Source organism: Petaurus breviceps, unplaced genomic scaffold (assembly GCF_028583685.1).
Source record: "Petaurus breviceps papuanus isolate PSGF00001 unplaced genomic scaffold, PetGlider_PUasm1.0 90845, whole genome shotgun sequence".
NCBI lineage: Eukaryota > Metazoa > Chordata > Mammalia > Diprotodontia > Petauridae > Petaurus > Petaurus breviceps.
In genome coordinates, this window is record NW_027187359.1 from 1,932,514 (window position 1) to 1,948,052 (window position 15,539).

General features: G+C 35.9%; 1 protein-coding gene and 1 pseudogene across 1 annotated transcript in view; both read right to left on the minus strand.

The window, feature by feature from the left end:
* The window catches only part of NUDCD3 (NudC domain containing 3), a 129,920-nt gene that overhangs the window by 46,978 nt on the left and 67,403 nt on the right, over positions 1-15,539 (minus strand). The gene's annotated exons all lie outside the window — the stretch shown is intronic.
* Positions 7,882-15,359, minus strand: LOC138149044 (L-lactate dehydrogenase A chain pseudogene; annotated as a pseudogene).

Genomic DNA, 15,539 nt, shown 5'->3' on the forward strand with positions numbered 1-15,539 from the left:
TGAACAGCTGTTTACTGTTACTGAACAAATATACAACTATATTCTCCCACAGCATCCACTATCAGTACTTTAACTTCTGCCAGGTATATAATCACCAGGGGTCCTTTACTATGCTTGCATATTAGGTCTCAGTGGAAAGAAAAGGGTACCATATACAAGTCTTCTAGGGCCAATGTCTCTGAAAATGGAAAAAATCCTTGAAAGAATGTTTTTGGAAAAAATTTTAAAATGGGTTGAAAGTAATTAGTATCAATTTGTCAAATGAATTCCAGCTCTAAGGGTCACTGTGGGAAAACACAAGAATAGAATGAAAGAAAAAAAATGAAATTGATCAACAAAGTTTCTGGAGTGCAAAGAAAAGAGGTCATAGAATGGAGAGGGAAAAAATAGGTTAAGAACAGTCCAATGCTTTGAAGGTCAGAAGAAATATACATTTAATATAGAAAGCAGGGAAAAAACCAATGGAAAATCAGAAGATGAAGGAGGCTTAGTATAATAATGGTAGTAGGCAAGGAGGATTTGCTAAAATGGCAATAACTTAGCTTTTTCTTATCTATTCTTTCTTTTTGCAACATTTTAACCTTCTCAAAGTTCTTCCCCATACAATTGGTGAATGAAGGAAAAAATTTTATGTGCCAAGCATTCAAGATACAAACAGAAAAAGAAGATAGTCCTCTCAAAGAATTCACACTCTAAATGGGGTGCAGTTGTAGGTTTAGTACAAAGGCAGGAAAGACCCTAAAATGGCAATGTGCAAGTCTTTAAGATGAAGAGTTAAAGTAAAAAAGGGGATTTTGGGGTTCCTCATAGCCAGGATGGGACCAGGAAAAGGAGATCCTATCTATACAGATAAGCTGGCAGGAAGGTTGAGGTTGAGCTTTTTTGTCAGAGAAGGGTGAGGGCAGTACCATCTTAGCACCAGTTCGCTTAGGCTGGAATCTTCTGATTTCCCCTGAATAGGATCTAGGGTAGTGGGAAGTGGGAAGGGCAAAATCATTTAATGATTCTTACAACAATATTATCAAGGCAATAATATGAGAGCAAGAATTATTATTTCAAATCAAATGGAAATGTGTTTAAAGACACTGCAAACCTCAAAGCCCTATACAAATACCAGTGGGGGGGGGGGAGTGGATATAATTAAAGAAAAACATTTTTAAAAGAAATCTTATGTTATAAATTATTTTATTTAACAAAACACATTCAGCTACATACATGATGGAACTAGATCATCTTAAAAGTATTCCTTTCTTGGAGGAATTTAATATTCAATGCAACAATTTAATATGGAATAAAAACTTGGGTAATGCTACCATCCTTTCTCAGGTTCTATGGGAAAACGGAGCAAGCAGGCTTGACTCTACAAGGACAGGAGCAGTAATGATTTCTAAAAGAGGCATTCTGATAAATGATAGGGTGTTGGTAGGGGACAGGAAGGATTGCTGACTGCTCCTCATTACCCTCCATGTATATCTCACTACTTGGCCTTCCTAGAGATCCCAATGAGCATGTAATCGCTATATGAATACTTTCCTTTCTATGACAGGCACTGTGATAATGTGGATAGAATGCTGGTTTGGAGTTAGAAAGAAATCCAATTTTCCAGATTCCTACTCCAGTGCTCTTTTCATTGTAACATACTATCTTTGAACCTTCTAAACTTCTTATTTCAGGTTTAGGAACTGATATATTATAATCCTTGATGAACAAAAGAACGGGACAAAAGGGGCCATGAGACTGAAGAAGTTGTAGAAAGGCTGAAAATGAATGTGGAAATACAGTAAATCTGAAGAAAAAGGAATAGAAGAAAGGGGACCTGCCAAAACATTTTAAACATACAGTCAACGTAGTACTTTGTTTATTTTTTAAAGTTAACTAGTATTGATCTGCCCCTTTTTTATTTGGGGTGGGGGAAGCAACCACAGAACAATGGGAAGTATCATTTTGGTCCCTACATGCCTGAGGATGATCACTGATCACCAAATAAGAATTATGCTGGGTCCATCTCTGAGACTCTTCATTGCTTTAGATCTCTATTCTCCTTAGGAGTACTCTGCTGCAAGAGAATCAATGATAAAACTGCATAATCAGTAGCAAGTTACAAGACACTTTTTTAAACTCTCCAATTCCACATTTTCTTTAAATAAAGCTGATTATTTAAAGAATACACAATGTAAAAATAAACTTCCTTCATTTATTTTTTGGCTCCTGTCATCTGCAGGTGGTTTTGAAACCAACCACTTTCCCCATTCACTTTAAAGCTACAATCTGTTATGAGAACTTCAGCCACCATTCCAGCTGTTAGTCTATAAAAAGGCAGTAAATGACCTCCTGTAAGGCTGCTAATGGGGGGCTGGCATGGGTGGGGAAGAGGAGAAAGGAAGCTCAGGGTTAGGAAAGATTCCTATGAAGGGTGGGGATGAAAATGAGTCAGTAGTCTGTAGTCAAAGTGAGTAGATTTTAATTGTCATTACCTCAACAGAGGTAACAGGGTCCTGAACATATTCAGATTTGAAGAACTCACAATGACTATATCTCTCTGGACAACCATGGTCCCTTTGTTTCCACGGTGACAAGAGTGACACAAATATACATAGATGCCCATCCCCATCCTCTACCCTGTCTTGCTGACAGTAGCACTTAACCTCTAAGGAGCAGGGAATGTTCAATTCCAAAATCACCTGCAGATAATGGGAGCCAACAGGTCAGGGAAAAAATCATTACACAATAGAGAGGAGGCAAAGCTATCACAAAAATGGTCATATTCAGTGCCTTCTCTGTAAATATATATAATAATCTCAGAAGAGGAAAAGTAGGGCATAGAAATAGACACTACTGACAACTCACACACCCTCTGTCATAATTGGTCAAATATCCAAAAACCTCACTCAGTCTGATGATCTTGAGAAGTATCTGTGATTACAATTCATCAATGGCTCAGGCTCACCATGGCATCACTATACTAAAACTATGAGCTAAAAGTTTTCTTTCATTCCCTTTTAAAATTTTTAAAATTTACTTTATTTTTAATTTATGGGATAAAACAAGAATTCCCATAACATAGTATAACCAAAAAAAATTCATGTGAAATTGCAAATCTATTAGGTACAAGCTGTTTTTCCTTTTAAATATATAATAAAGTTATTGTGAAAATTTCTGTTCCCCCTCCCCAAGATGGCTACCATTAGACACAAATGTGTGTGTGTGGGGGGGAGGGGGGTATGGGTAGGTGTGTGTGGGTGTGTGTGTAAAATCATTCTATACATCTATTTATCAGTTCTTTTTCTGGACGCAGAGTCTTCCTCATTGGTTCTTTGTAGTTAACGGGTATTTATAATAGCCAAAATTACTTATTTGCTCAAAGTTATTCTTAAAACAATATTGCTGTTACTGTACACAATGTTCTCCTGGTTCTGCTCATTTCACTCTTTATTATTTCATGCAAGAAAATTTTTATAGACAGTTTCTCAGATAAAGGTCTGATATCTCAAATATATAAAGAACTTTGTCAAATCTATAAGGATACAAGTCATTCCCCAATTGATAAATGGCCAAGGATATGAACAGGAAGTTTTCCAATGAAGAAATCAAAACAATTTGTAGTCATATGAAAAAATGCTCTAAATCATTACTGATTAGAGAAATGAAAATTAAAACAACTTTGGGACATCATATTTCATTTGTTAGGTTGGCTAAAACGATTGAAAGGGAAAACGACAAATGTTGAAGGGGATGTGGAAAAATTTGTACACTAAGTGTTGGTGGAACTGTAAACTAATCCAACCATTTTGGAGAGTAATCTGGAATTATGCCCAAAGAATTATTAAAATGCCTATGCCCTTTGACCCATTTCAAGAGATGATTAGGGAAAAAGGAAAAGAACCTATAGGTTCTAAAATGATTATAGCAACTCTCTTCATGGTGGCAAAGAACTGGAAATTGCAAGGATGCCCATCAATTGGGGAATGGCTGAACAAGATGTGGTATATGACTGTGATAGAATACTACTATGCTATGAGAAATGAGGAGCTTAATGAAAAACATGGAAAGACTTTCATTCCCTTTTTAAGTACTTCAAGAATATTATTCCCTTCAGGACCCCTGGTAACAAGCCACTGAATATTTAAGAAAGCAAGGTTGTAAAAGTACAAACATATTAGCGACCCAGTAGTGATTTTTGTTCAGATGACTAAAAACCTATCTGCTACCATACTCCTTTAGGTGAAGGATAAATATACACATTCATACTTTGGCTCTCTGCGGCAAAGGAGATCATTGTTACCTGACTCTACCGGGAGATAAGTAGTAATGATTCCAAAACAGAAGCATTTTGAAGAAAACAGGGGTAGGAGGTATATATCTGCTTCTATGGATCTCACTACTTGGCTTTCCTAAAGATATTTAAGAACATGTAATAGGGTATGTAAAAAGTCTTCTATGAGAAGTGTGACAAAGTAGATAGAGTGCTGGTTGAAGTCAGAAAGACCTGGGCTTAAATCCTTTTCTCTGATACAAATTACATGATCATGGATAAGTCCCTTAACTTCTCTCTGAATCTCTATTTATTCATCTGCAAAATGTGGATAATAATACCTGTACTTATATGAAAGAGTTATCATGGGTTAAAATGAGATAATCAGGGCAGCCAGGTGGCGCAGTAAGAGTTCCGGCCCCAGCGTCGGGAGAACTGGGATCAGATACTTGGCACCCACACAAAAATAACTGGCCATGTAACCTTGAGCAAGTTACTTAACTCCAACTGCTTAAAAAAAAAATGAGATCATGTAATGCATTCTGCAAACCTTAAAGTCCTATAAATATATCAGTTTTGGTGGTGTAATTATTTACATTTTTCAAGGGATAAAATGGGCATAAGGAGGTTAAGGCTATTCCCCAAATTAGTGAGAGAAGTAGGCCTAATAGCATCCATGTTTCCAGATTCCTAATCCACTGTTTTTTTTCACTGTAACATATTTTCTCAGTACTTTCTATATCTTTTATTTTAGGATCAACCAACCTGTGTTAAAAAACAGAATGGGATTCAAAAATGGACAGTATTGTGGCAGTTGCAAAAGGTTAAAAACTGTGATAGAAAGACAGCAATATAAAGAGAAAGGAAAAAGAGAAAAGAAATGGGAAAAACATTTTTAACAGTCAATGCATTCTTTTATTTAAAGCAAACTGGTACCAACCTACTTTTTAAAATTGGAGGTGGAAGGTTGCTACATAAACGTTGGTTACCACTACGATTATTAACAGCACTGGTGACTATATTTTAACCACAGGCCACATTAAACACTGCTATCAACTAAGTTATCAGAAGTATATTATTCATATTATGGGTAATAGGAAGTTTTCATGGTCATTTTTCTTTTAAAAATAGCAAAATCAAAGGTGAAAAGAAAACTTTGATACTAAAAGAGATTACTGCATCTCATCCATACGAGTATCCCTTTATAGTTGCTCCAATGTAATGACAAGAGAATGAATAATCTACTAGAAAAACTTACTACTTAAACCAGCGGGTTCTCAAGAGGAGATTTTATGGGAAAAGGAGGAATCATGAATATTAATCACTCACATTTACATAGCACTTCAAGGTTTATATACAGTGTCTTATTTGATTCCCCCTCCCCCAAAACCCAGTGTATTAGGTACTATTATTATCTCCCTTTTAGAGATGAAAATGAATGAGAAGGAAACTGGGGAGGAACCAAGGGATACAGTACCAGTACAAATGCCAGTGGGTAGAAGGAGAGTATACCTGCTCCCCCCAACTATCTCTTCTGTGCTCCCTGTACACCAATCCCTGACCACTAGCCAAGCACTCCCAAGCTCCCTTTCCTATTTCCTTAGCCTATCTCCATTTGTTTTCCTTTTCTCACCACACAGCCCTCTCTATTCACTACCATTAGTGAGACTACTAGACTAAGCACATTCCCAGTTAGATGACTAAAGACCATTTTATTAAGTAACCTGAGTTCAAATTTATCTACCTTATGTAAAACAGTCAGATAAGGAAAGAAATTCTAAACCATAATATCAAACAAAAATAAAATTATTTAATAAAACTAAAGGTTTTTTGTTGTTGTTGTTTTTTAATAAGGAGACTGAATTAAATGACCTCTCAGGTCCCTTCTACTTCATAAAAGCAGAGACTACCAAGAGCAATGCTAACTACTGAGAATTCACAGAAACATAGGAAGACTTCTAGGAAAAGTGAAGGAAGAAGAGGTGAGAGAATACATACACACTGCAACAATGTTAAAAAAAAAAACAAATAACACTAACAGGTTTTCAAAGAAACTAAAGGTCAAAATATACTAAGACAATGTTGGTAACAAATTATCAAAGTTAAACCTCACAACCTTCCTTTCTATTGTAAGCTGTTAAACTACCAGATGGAAAGTAACATGTACTATAACTTAAAATCATTCTTTTAGGTAAGTATTTAACTGTTTCAGGAAAATACACAGCGGGGAGGAAGGATGGAATTGTTTGTTTTTTTTAATAGTATTTTATTCTGAATTCCAAATTTTTCTCTCTCCCCTTTTGCTAAAATGGTAAGAAATCTGATATAGGTATGCAATCACGTAAAACATATTTCCACATTAGTCATGTTGTGAAAGAAGAAACAGGTCAAAAGAGAAAAAAACAAAACAAAAAAATAAAGCAAAAACAGTATGCTTCGACCTGCATTTAGAGTCCATCAGTTCTTTCTCTGGATGTGGACAGCATTTTCCATCATTAGTCTTTTGTAATAATTGTCTTGGAATCACACATAGTTGATCATTCATTATACAATGTTGCTGTTACTGTATACAATGTTCTCCCAGTTCTGCTCATTTTACCTTGCATCAGTCCATATAGGTCTTTCCAGGTTTTTCTGAAGTCTGCCCTGCTCATCATTTCTTTTAACACAATATTATTGCATTACATTCATATACCACAGTTTGTTCAGCCATTCCTCAAATGATAGGCAAAGGAAGGGATTATTAAGAAGTATTATGTTGTACCAAAATAAAATGTATCAACAACAAGCAAAAACCTGCTCAAGGCCAGAAAAAATAGTTCAATACCTGTATCACTAAATCAAGACTCCTGAAAGTTGAGATTAGTGAAGTAACATCTCCTATAGTGCTATAAAAAGTTTTAGGGTAGGCTGCCTCAAACAACTGTAGGCCTTACCTACTAAATCATAAATGGTTTGGTGGAGGGAATTTCCACAGAGGAATGTCTGGAGAAATCACAGATTCTTTAGAAATTTTTTGTTTACACCTAACATTTTCTCTGTTGGGCAATTTTTTAAAGCTTTTAAACAATCATTTACTTAACAAAAAAGGCAAAAGACATAATAAAAACATCATAGATACTCATGAATTAAAGTCAATGTATAAAATAAAATATATCAACATTCTCATATATACTCTCCCACAAATACATTCAACTTTTATGCTGAAGAGTGGGCACAAACCTACAGGAAACATGAGGCTGGAAAACTCTTGGGCAATATCCTTACTTTTTAAAAAATTTGTATACTTCCCCTACAATGGCCTCTTTTATTCCACCAATTAACCAGATGGATTTGTCATCTTTTAATACCTCACTTTTATTTAAAGGGCATATATTTTCCTGAGCTTCCAAAGGATCAAAGCTCCTGGTAAGATTTTTTATTCCTTAAATATTACTTTTTGTTTAATCCTAATGTTAAATCTGGTAGTTATTGCCTTTTCTAAAACTGAATAACTGTGTGAAGGATGATGTGGTGTTCCTTTTCCCATCTGAATGTTTTACTTAATTGGATTATGAAACCTGGTACAATGTACATGTTTATAAAACTATTACCTCCAGCAGTTGCTGTTCATTACTTCCACTCCTTAGAACTAGGTCCAAGATTTTCTTTTCCTAGATTTTCTAAAACTTATCCATTACAGAGAGTAGTCATTTATCTTACACACAAAGCCTAATTTCCATCTTGTCTCAACAAGGTACTCATCTATCTTCATAGAGATAACCAAAGTTTTCCACTACCAACTGGTCTAATTTTCCATTTTTCCTAATCACAGGTAAGCACTGCCAGCTCAGTTTTATTATCCTAGTCAGAGGATTTTGTGACATACTTTTTATTATTAGATGTATTTACATGCATATAGAAGTTCTACCCATAATACATTAAAGTTAGAGAATAAGGTGAGTAATACACAGAGCTATACTAGAGAGAGCAATGGGGGTATGGATTTACTGTAACCACAATTTTTAAAAAGTGTCATATGAATAGCAATGCTGTGCGATGACTAACTTTGATAGACTTAGCTCTTCTCAGCAATGCAAAGATCTAAGACAATTCCAAAAGACTCAAGATGATGATAAAGTTCTTAGGGGTTAAATGTATTGTCTTCCCATTCATGAATGTAAACAGTTTAACCTTAAGTCTCTTATGCATTCTCATTCATGTTTACCTTTTTATGTGTCTCTTCAGTCTTGTGTTTGAATGTCAAATTTTCTATTCACTTCTGGACTTTTCATCAGGAATACTTGAAATGCCTCTATTTCATTAAATTTCCATTTTCTTTTTCTATCAATTACTTGTTTATACAGTATTTAGGGTTAATATGACACTTGAGGAATTGGTTGCATCATTGTACATATATAGATCTTTTAATATAATATGAAAATTTACAACTATTGAGATACATATATATATACATATGGAAATGTGATACATGGGGCCATGCTTGTAGAGACCTAATGGAGAGAAGCACAAAGGTAATCAATGTATCAATAAAGAATTACTACTGTATGGTGTTTTGTATCCAGGAGTGTTGTGTTCTGGACCTATGGGAACCTGTAGCACCTACATACAAGGCAGGTAGTTTATATACCTGTGGGATGCTGGCTCTGCTTGATACCAACTACTGAGATTATACAAATCATATCCAGCATCATGTGCAAACAACAACAGAGTTTAACAAATAGTAATAACACTGTACTATTCCCCATTTCTAACTTTAGGAAGAGACTGAAGTGTGGTTCACAGGTTTTACATTTCTGGTGTTCAATCACTAATCAGTAGTAGGATTTGACCAATTTGAAAGGCACATAATACATAACCCCTTAACCAATGTCATGTTCTCTTGATGTCAACACATTAAAAAAAGTTTTAAAATTGCAGTTCCTTCTGGATTCCTCAAAGAGTAAATGCACTTTTCTTTAAACAACTCTCATCCTCCAGATTCAGGTTTACCTTCACAACATCTGAAATGCCATTCTGCCCCAAGATACATGGGACACTAAGGAAGACATCCTCATTAATGCCATAGAGGCCCTTAATCATGGTGGAATGGAAATTAGATGTACTCTCCTAAGATTCTTCATAATGCTTTTTGCCAGATCTGCCACAGACAAGTCCATGGCCCAGAAAATGTAGCCCTTCAGCTTGATCGTCTCATAAGTACTTTCAACCACCTGTTTATGAGCATCTTTCCAACTCTCTGAATCAGCATCAATTCCCAATTGAGGATGAAGATTCTTCAGAGACACACAGGCAACATTCACACCACTCCACACAGGAACACTATAGTCTCCATGTTCCCCAAGGACCCATCCATGACAACTTGAAGAATGGACATCAAGTCTCTCCCCTATTAGGTAACAGAAACGGGCAAAACCCAGATTGCAACCACTTACAATAACGCGGTTTTTAGGAAAGCTACTTAGCTTCCAGGCCACATGTCAAAAATACCTACTAGATTGGAAACAATAAGCAGTTTGCAATTAGGGCTATATTTAAGAATATTGGGAACAATGAATTTAAAGATATTCACATTGCATTGGACCAAATTAAGACGACTTTCTCCCTCCTGTTGATATGCCCCAGCTATAACAATGACCAGTTTTGGGTTTGCAATCACACTATAGTCTTTGCCAGAAACAATATTTGGCATTTTGAGGAAAAGGCTGCCATGTTGGAGATCCATCATCTCTCCCTCTAGTTTGTCTTCTATTACATCAACTAATGCAAGTTCATCAGTCAAATCTTTTGTTAAGAAACTGATGGCACATGCCATGCCAAATGCACCAATTCCAACAACAGTGATCTTGTTCTGGGGAACCTGGTCTTCCTTTAGGACATTCAAAATCAGCTAATCCTTAACAGCAGATGCCATTTGGGGGGATATTCCAGCTCGAACCAAGGTGGCTGGTCAGGTTACAAAAATTCTGAGTTAGATGTGAGACTGATGCTCCCAAACTTGAGTGACAAATATCCATTTTCTCTGCAGGATTATACTCAGTTTTGCTGGGTAGATTATATTTTGCTGTAGTCTTAACTCCTTTGCCTTCCAAAACATCACATTATAAGTCCTTGGTCTCTTTATTGTGCTAAATTTCGTGTGACTCTGACTGTGGCTCCAGAAAATCAGAATTGTTTCTTTTTGATAACTGCAGTATTCTCTTCTCGACCTGAAGGCTCTGGAATTTGGCTATAATATTCCTGTGAGTTTTCTTTGGAGGAGCTCTTTCATGAGATAATTGGTGGATTCTTTCAATTTCTACTTTGTTTTCTGGTTCTAAAATATCTGGGGAGTTTTTCTTTATAATTTTTTTTGAAATACATTTTCCAGGCTCTTTTTAATCATGGCTTTCAGATACTGTAATAATTCTTAAATTATCTCTCCATGATTTGTTCTCCTGATTAGATGTTCCTCGGATAAAAATATTTCATATTTTCTATTTTTCTCCCCATTCTTCTGACTTTGTATTATTGTTTCTTGTTGCCTAATGAAGGCATTAGCTCCCAGCTGACCAATTCCATATTTTAAAGAGTTGTTTTCTTTAATGAGATTTTGTACCTCTTTTACCATTTGGCCGATTCTGATTCTTAAGGAATTATTTTCTTTAGTATTTTTTTTTTGTTATCTCTGTTGTCATTTGGTTAATTTTTTAAGGCATTTTTTTCTTCAGAAATTCTTCTGCCTCTATTACCACATTGTTAACTCTGTTTTTAAAATTTTCCAATCTCATTTCTTTTCTCAATTTTTCCTCTATTGTTGTTATGTGATTTTTGAGATCATTTATTTGCTCCTTTAAAAAAAAAAGTTTTTGCTTTGGTATATAACACGATTGTTCCTCCACAGACTTTTTGTTGCTTGGTAAAATTTTTTCCATGCCTTCAGTTTTATTTTGTGTGTCTTTGTTTGGTAATGTATTTCTTGAAAGAAACAGATTAGGTTTTATTTTCTTATTCAATTTATCATCCTTTTTAGCTTTATTGGATTGCTTAATCCATTCACATTTAAAATTATGAGTTATGTTTATATGAATTGGAAATTGAGGGGATGCCCATCAAGTGGGGAATGACTGAACAAGTTTTAGTATATGATTGTGATGGAATAGTACTATGCTATAAAAAATGATAAGCAGGAACACTTACTAGTGGTTACTAGTAAAAAAAACACTTACTGGGCAAGCCATTTAACCCTGTTTGCCTTAGTTTCCTCATCTGTAAAATAAACTGCAGAAGGAAATGATAAAACATGCCAGTATCTTTGTCAAGAAAACCCCACGTGGGGGGCACAAAGAGCCGAACAGGACTAAAATGACTAAACAACAACAAAAAGAAAAGCTCTATGTGATGAATACAGAGAAGTACAGAAAGATCAGAACTGATGCAGCATGAAGTAAGAAAAATCAAGAAAACAATACATACAATAACTATAATAATGAAAGCGTACATAAGGGAATCTCAGAATTCATGAACATGAAAGCAGTGCATCTGTAGGTGATGGCAAGATAAATGTATGACCATCTTTGTGTACAGCTGAAGTGAGGTGGAAGAGTAGGTCATGTGAACCAATATAATCTAGTAACTGTAAGGTTAGGCTGTTTCAAAAAGTGTCACTATAGGGGCAGCTAGATGGTGTAGTGACTAGAGCACCAGCCCTGGAGTCAGGAGGATCTGAGTTCAAATCTGGCCTCAGACACTTAACACTTACTAGCCGTGTGACCTTAGGCAAGTCACTTAACCCCAACTGTCCCTCCCCCCCCCAAAAAAGGGCAAAAAGTATCACTATAAATAGCTCCCTAGTATGAGAGCTTGAGCAAAAGTAACAATAGCTACCAGAATTTTGACTTGAGTGGCAAATATGGATTGAGTGAACTTCAAAGGAAGAGAAACTACCATGTGATGATATAAAAGAAAGTGGAGATGAAGAAGGTGTTTTCCAACTCCCCTACTCCCACCAGTAAGTTGGATAAATGAGTGAAAATGCAAAGAAGGGTTGGAAAGGGAAGCCAAGGAGGCTATATTAGGAGGGAGCTGGATTTCAATGAGAAACAGATGGAAGGAGTGGGGAAGGAAAATATTTAAGACGAAAGCAAGTTTGTTAACTATGGAGCAGGCATTCCAGAGAACACAGTGGTAGGGTAGCCACAGAGTAGGAGATAAAGGAGTTGGGGAGGAAGTTGGGTTGAGAGGAATGAGGGAGTCTTAGCCATGATCTCTGTCCTTCTAAAGAAATAAGATGTTCCTTATCTTTGGTAGAGAAAAAAGACATGACAATGGACCTGTGGCTAGGGGACAGTGTACTCCAAGTCCTAGGATAAATCCATACTCTTCTTCAAACCCTAGAAAAGTCCTAAGATTGGGCCCCCATAGAAAAATATCTCCCAGACAACCAAAGTCTAAAGTTACTCTGATAAAACAAAACAAAAAAGACCTGCTTATTCAACAATTAGTAATTTTAAAAGTTTGGAAAAAGATGCTCACTGAGGTAACATGATGAAATCACACTAAAATATAGTCAAATTCATAAACATAACTATAACCCTTTCTCAGTTTCTTTTTTACAGGAGCAATCAGTCAACAATAAGCATTTTTTAATCATCTACTACCATCCAGGTACCATGCAAGGTGCTGGGATACCAAAATTAAAAATGAAACAGTCCCTGACCTCAAGAAGCTTACATTCTATAAAAAAAAAACATGTATACATATAAAAAATATATACAAAATGTGTTTATAGTATATCTTATATATACTCTATAGTATATCTATACAAAATATATAGTATATCCAGTATAGTATATCTATATGGCATATCTATAGTATATAGTATAGCCTATCTATATAGTATATATAGTATAGTATATCTATATAGTATAATGTATAGTAAATCTAAGATAACATTGGGAAGGAGGTACTTAAGTTGATCTTTGAAGTGCCTAGAAAGGAGGACCTCAGGAAAAGGGGGTAAGGCACAAAAAGGGGATACAGAAAAAAAACATATAAACTTATTCACACCTCTACCTTCAACGGACCTCAGGAAAGTTGCCAATAACAATGTAGCTATGTTTTACTTGAGCGGGTCAAACTGTTGTTGGGGTTTTTTTAAATACTAATTTAATTCAATAATCTAGGTGATAAATACCAGCTACCTTTTAAACTTCATAAGTTAATTTTTTTTAATAAGTTTGCTTTTAATACTAAAATTTTTCATTCATTCAGCAAATATTTATTGGGCACCTACAATATGTGCTACCAATTACAGTGAATACAATGAGTAACTTCCTTAAGAACAGCCAACAGATGGGGCAGCTAGGTGGCGCAGTGAATAGAGCACTGGCCCTGGAGTCATGGGGACTGAGTGCAAATTTGACCTCAGTCACTTAACACTTACTAGCCACGTGATCTCTGGCAAGTCACTTAACTCCAACTGCCCTACCTTCCCCTCTCCAAAAAGCAACAAAACAAAACAAAAAATAATAGCCAACAGAACTGGGATACCCTACAGAACCAACTATAAGAGAATGTCTTTTCTTTCCCACCCCCTTCATTAAAAACTAAATTGAAAATTAAAATATATTAAAAATGAACAATTTAACAGCTATATTCTAAATTTAATAACCAATGTCTAATTCTGTTCTCCTAAATCCTTCCATAAGAGGCAATGTGGTACAGTGGATAATGACAGAGTAGCAATATGGTAAAGCAGAGAAGGAGCTAGCCACAGAAGCAGCAAGATGTGGGACTAGTTCAAAGTCCCACCTCTGAAACATCCTGAAAAGCAGAAAAAATAACTCAATCTATCCTTCTGTGGTCCTGGGCTACACTCTAAACCTATGAATCACAGAATAGTTGACGACTTACATGAGTAGAGGAAATTTACTTACTGGGCATCTCCTATACCAATGATATCCCAGGTCCAGACCAAAACTTCAAAACAAATCCTTCCAACTAAAGAAGAATGAGGAAGCTATTTGAGGATGGAACCTTAGTGTTGTCCTCTTTTAATACCTTCCCACAGTATTCCTAAAACAAACATGGAATGGAAGAAAACGCACAATAGCTGCATATTACTGGGCAGAACAGATAGACACCTATTCAGTGTACCTTGATACACATAAGCTGCTACAGGATCAGAGGAGAAAAAATGAGAGGAGAATCAGGTTTAATTAAGGTATCCAAGATGGAAGCTGGAAGATAAAGCGTGAAAAGTATATATCACTGTATATAATGATAACTATCTGCTTAGGACCTAGGGGGAAAGAAGCAGATAACTAGTCAACATTGAGGAAATTCAATGCAAACTAACCAAATCTGAACATTTAATAATATTAGAGAAAAAGAAGATGAATGCTGGTAGACTTAAAGGATGAGTATTATATAAAATAGGATGTTCAGTTATGTCCAGTCCTCTAGCCATATCTATACTGCATGAGCCTGACAGAGCTTTGTAGAACATTCTCAAAAGACAAGTATCCAAAGAATGGGTGGCAGTGGTCAGAGGTATGGCTGAAGAAATAAGGTGAAAAGAATTCAATTAAAGGCTAAGCACTGTTCACACTAAGAAGGCAGAAGGTATCTGTGTTTCACTCATTCATTTTTGTGTCATGGGGAGGGAAGTAAAACATGTAATAATGCTGCTATTGAGAAGCAGCAAATCTGCTTTGTGTACACATAAAGTGAACTGTGCTTTGAAAATGCAATTCCAACCCAATTCCACTAGGAAGACCAAGTTAAAGGTCAGTTATCTAAAAATGGAGGGTCAGAGGGGCTGAATGGCCCACCAGAAGAAAATCCAAAGTTTATATAACAGTTTTAGTTGCTAAAGCTACAGTATTTTCATTCTAGAGGGAGAAAAGTAAAGCCACTTGCCATTATGCCCAGGGCAATATGAAAATCAATTCTCCTCACTAACCAAGATAAATATGAGGGAATAAAAATGAAAAAAAATTTGTTACATTTGACTAGGAAGGGGGTGGCTAGGTAGTGCAGTGAATAGAGCACCGGCTCTGGAGTCAGGAGGACCTGAGTTAAAATGCAGCCTTAGATACTTAACACAAAAGCTAACCATGTGACCTTGGGCAAGTCACTTAACCCCAACTGCCATCCAAAAAAAAAAAACAACATTTGACTAGGAAAAAACCTGCTGGGTAAAATGGGGTGGGGGGGGGGGAGAATTAACATCTCAAGATTCTTTTTTTTTTTTTTGCGGAGGGCAATTGGGGTTAAGTGACTTGCCCAAGGTCACACGGCTAGT